Below are 5,456 nucleotides of genomic sequence, written 5' to 3'. Positions count from 1 at the left end.
AAATGATACTTGACATTAGAAAAGCTTTAGCAGACGAACTACACGATCTTGTGCTATGCTTAGGATTGGGTATTGTCCAGCACATCATTATCCTAATGATGTGATCCCGTTATCAATGACATCCAATGTCCATAGTCCGGAAACCATGACCATCTGTTGATCAATGAGCTAGTCAACTAGAGGCTTACTAGGGACATGTCGTGGTCTATGTATTCACACATGTATTACGATTTCTAGATAACACAATTATAGCATGAACAATAGACAATTATCATGAACAAGGAAATATAATAGTAACCACTTTATTATTGCCTCTAGGGCATATTTCCAACAGTCTCCCAGTTGCACTAGAGTCAATAATCTAGTTACATTGTGATGAATCGAACACCCATAGAGTTCTGGTGTTGATCAGGTTTTGCTTGTGGAAGAGGTTTAGTCAACGGATCCGCGACATTCAGATCCATTTGCACTTCACAAATGTCTATGTCTCCATCCTTAACATGTTCACGAATGGAGTTGAAGCGACGCTTGATATGCCTGGTCTTCTTGTGAAACCTGGGCTCCTTGGAAAGGGCAATGGCTCCAGTGTTGTCACAGAAGAGAGTCATCGAGCCCGATGCATTGGGAATAACTCCTAGGTCGGTGATGAACTCCTTCATCCAGACTGCTTCCTGTGCTGCCTCCGAGGCTGCCATGTACTCTGCTTCACATGTAGATCCCGCCAAGACGCTTTGCTTGCAACTGCACCAGCTGACTGCCCCACCATTCAAAATATACACGTATCCGGTTTGTGACTTGGAGTCATCCAGATCTGTGTCGAAGATAGCATCGACGTAACCTTTTACGACAAGCTCTTCGTCACCTATATAAACGAGAAACATATCCTTAGTCCTTTTCAGGTACTTCAGGATGTTCTTGACCGCTGTCCAGTGTTCCATGTCGGGATTACTTTGGTACCTTCCTACCAAACTTATGGCAAGGTTTACATCAGGTCTGGTACACAGCATAGCATACATAATAGACCCTATGGCTGAGGCATAGGGGATGACACTCAACCTTTCTCTATCTTCTGCCGTGGTCGGGCTTTGAGCCGAGCTCAATTTCACACCTTGCAATACAGGCAAGAACCCCTTCTTGGACTGATCCATATTGAACTTTTTCAATATCTTATCAAGGTATATGCTTTGTGAAAGACCTATGAGGCGTCTCGATCTATCTCTATAGATCTTGATGCCTAATATGTAAGCAGCTTCTCCAAGGTCCTTCATTGAAAAACACTTATTCAAGTAGGCCTTTATGCTTTCCAAAAGTTCTATATCATTTCCCATCAATAGTATGTCATCCACATATAGTTTGAGAAATGCTATACAGAGCTCCCACTCACTTTCTTGTAAACGCAGGCTTCTCCATAAGTCTGCATAAACACAAACGCTTTGATCATTTCATCAAAGCGAATGTTCCAACTCCGAGATGCTTGCACCAGCCCATAGATGGAGCACTGGAGCTTGCATACCTTGTTAGCATTCTTAGGATCGACAAAACCTTCCGGCTGCATCATATACAATTCTTCCTTAAGGAAGCCGTTAAGGAATGCCGTTTTGACGTCCATTTGCCATATCTCATAATCATAGAATGCGGCAATTGCTAACATGATTCAGACGGACTTCAGCTTTGCTACGGGTGAGAAGGTCTCATCGTAGTCAACCCCTTGAACTTGTCGATAACCCTTAGCGACAAGTCGAGCTTTATAGATGGTAACGTTACCATCTGCGTCTGTCTTCTTCTTAAAGATCCATTTATTCTCTATCGCTCGCTGATCATCGGACAAGTCTGTCAAAGTCCATACTTTGTTTTCATACATTGATCCTATCTCGGATTGCATGGCTTCAAGTCATTTGTTGGAATATGGGCCCTCCATCGCTTCTTCATAGTTCGAAGGTTCACCGTTGTCTAACAACATGATTTCCACGACAGGGTTGCCGTACCACTCTGGCGCGGAACGTGTCCTTGTGGACCTACGAAGTTTAGTGGTAACTTGATCATGATCGTCATCGTTAACTTCCTCTCTAGTCGGTGCAGGCACCACAGAAACATTTTCTTGCACTGCGCTACTCTCTGGTTCGAGAGGGGTCATCTCATCAAGTTCCATTTTCCTCCCACTTACTTCTTTCGAGAGAAACTCTTTCTCCAGAAAGGACCCGTTCTTGACAACGAAGATCTTGCCTTCGGATCTGAGGTAGAAGGTATACCCAATGGTTTCCTTAGGGTATCCTATGAAGACGCATTTTTCCGACTTGGGTTCAAGCTTTTCAGGTTGAAGTTTCTTGACATAAGCATCACATCCCTAAACTTTTAGAAACGACAGCTTAGGTTTCTTCTCAAACCATAATTCATACGGTGTCATCTCAACGGATTTCGACGGAGCCCTATTTAAAGTGAATGCGGCAGTCTCTAAAGCATATCCCCAAAATGATAGCGGTAGATCGGTAAGAGATATCACGGATCGCACCATATCCAATAGAGTGCGATTACGACGTTCAGACACACCATTACGCTGAGGTGTTCCAGGCGGCGTGAGTTGTGAAACAATTCCACATTTCCTTAAGTGTGTGCCAAATTCGTGACTCAAATATTCCCCTCCACGATCTAACCGTAAGAACTTTATTTTCCTGTCACGTTGATTTTCAACCTCACTCTGAAATTCCTTGAACTTTTCAAAGGTCTTAGACTTGTGTTTCATTAAGTAGACATACCCATATCTACTTAAGTCATCAGTGAGGGTGAGAACATAACGATAGCCTCCGCGAGCCTCAACGCTCATTGGACCGCACACATCAGTATTTATGATTTCCAATAAGTTGGTTGCTCGCTCCATTGTTCCGGAGAATGAAGACTTGGTCATTTTGCCCATGAGGCATGGTTCGCACGTGTCAAATGATTCATAATCAAGAGACTCCAAAAGTCCATCTGCATGGAGTTTCTTCATGCGTTTGACACCAATGTGACCAAGGCGGCAGTGCCACAAGTATGTGGGACTATCATTATCAACCTTACATTTCTTGGCATTCACACTATGAATATGTGTAACATCACGTTCGAGGTTCAACAAGAATAAACCATTGACCAGCGGGGCATGACCATAAAACATATCTCTCATATAAATAGAACAACCATTATTCTCATATTTAAATGAGTAGCCATCTCGCATTAAACGAGATCCAGATACAATGTTCATGCTCAAAGCTGGTACTAAATAACAATTATTGAGGTTTAAAACTAATCCCGTAGGTAAATGTAGAGGTAGCGTGCCGACGGCGATCACATCGACCTTGGAACCATTCCCGACGCGCATCGTCACCTCGTCCTTCGCCAGTCTTCGCTTATTCCGTAGCTCCCTTTTTGAGTTACAAATATGAGCAACCGCACCGGTATCAAATACCCAGGAGCTACTACGAGTACTGGTAAGGTACACATCAATAACATGTATATCACATATACCTTTGGTGTTGTCGGCCTTCTTGTCCGCTGAGTACTTGGGGCAGTTCCGCTTCCAGTGACCGTTTCCCTTGCAATAAAAGCACCCAGTCTTAGGCTTGGGTCCATTCTTTGGCTTCTTCCCGGCAGCTTGCTTAACGGACGCGGCAACTCCCTTGCCGTCCTTCTTGAAGCTCTTTTTACCCTTGCCTTTCTTGAACTTAGTGGTCTTATTCACCATCAACACTTGATGGTCCTTTTTGATCTCTACCTCCGCTGATTTCAGCATCGAATATACCTCAAGAATGGTTTTCTCCATCCCCTGCATATTGAAGTTCATCACAAAGCTCTTGTAGCTAGGTGGAAGCGACTGAAGGATTCTGTCAATGACCGCGTCATCCGGGAGATTAACTCCCAGCTAAGACAAGCGGTTGTGCAACCCAGACATTTTGAGTATGTGTTCGCTGACGGAACTATTCTCCTCCATCTTACAACTGTAGAACTTGTCAGAGACTTCATATCTCTCGACCCGGGCATGAGCTTGGAAAACCATTTTCAGCTCTTGGAACATCTCATATGCTCCGTGCTGCTCGAAACGCTTTTGGAGCCCCGGTTCTAAGCTGTAAAGCATGCCACACTGAACCAGGGAGTAATCATCAACACGTGACTGCCAGGCGTTCATAACGTCTTGATTTGGTGGGACGGGTGCTTCACCTAGCGGTGCTTCAAGGACGGGTGCTTCACCTAGCTATGAGGATGATCCTCAAGTTCCGGACCCAGTCCGTATAGTTGCCACCATCGTCTTTCAGCTTGGTTTTCTTTTGGAACGCGTTGAAGTTGAGGGCAACATTAGCATGGGCCATTTGATCTACAAGACATATTGTAAAGATTTTAGACTAACTTCATGATAATTAAGTTCATCTAATCAAATTATTAATGAACTCACACTCAGATAGACATCCCTCTAGTCATCTAAGTGATACATGATCTGAATCGACTAGGCCGTGTCCGATCATCAGGTGAGACGGACTAATCATCAACGGTGAACATCTCCATGTTGATCGTATCTTCTATACGACTCATGTTCGACCTTTCGGTATTCCGTGTTCCGAGGCCATGTTTGTACATGCTAGGCTCGTCAATTCAACCTAAGTGTAGCGGAACAACGAACCTTCACAACGGTGCACAGTTAGGGGAAACACTGAATACCCACAAGTGTAGGGGATCGCAACAGCTTTCGAGGGTAAAGTATTCAACCAAAATTTATTGATTCGACACAAGGGGAGCCAAAGAATATTATTGAGTATTAGCAGTTGAGTTGTCAATTCAACCACACCTGGATAACTTAGTATCTGCAGCAAAGTATTTAGTAGCAAAGTAGTATGATAATAAAGGTAATGGTAGAAAAAGTAATGTTTTTGGGTTTTGTAGTGATTGTAACAATATCAACGGAAAAGTAAATAAGCGAAACACAAGATGTGAAAAGCTCGTAGGCAATGGATCAGTGATGGATAATTATGTCGGATGCGATTCCTCATGTAATAGCTATAACATAGGGTGACACAGAACTAGCTCCAATTCATCAATGTAATGTAGGCATGTATTCCAAAAATAGTCATACGTGCTTATGGAAAAGAACTTGCATAACATCTTTTGTCCTGCCCTCCCTTGGCAGCGGGGTCCTAGCGGAAACTAAGGGATATTAAGGCCTCCTTTTAATAGAGAACCGGAACAAAGCATTAGCACATAGTGAATACATGAACTCCTCAAACTACGGTCATCACCGAGAAGTATCCCGATTATTGTCACTTTGGGGTTGTCGGATCATAACACATAATAGGTGACTATAGACTTGCAAGATAGGATCAAGAACACACATATATTCATGAAAACATAATAGGTTCAGATCTGAAATCATGGCACTCGGGCCCTAGTGACAAGCATTAAGCATAGCAAAGTCATAGCAACATCAATCTCAGAAC

The sequence above is a fragment of the Triticum dicoccoides genome, chromosome 3B (genome assembly GCF_002162155.2).
Source record: "Triticum dicoccoides isolate Atlit2015 ecotype Zavitan chromosome 3B, WEW_v2.0, whole genome shotgun sequence".
Classification (NCBI taxonomy): domain Eukaryota; kingdom Viridiplantae; phylum Streptophyta; class Magnoliopsida; order Poales; family Poaceae; genus Triticum; species Triticum dicoccoides.
Note: the sequence above shows the minus strand (reverse complement) of the source record.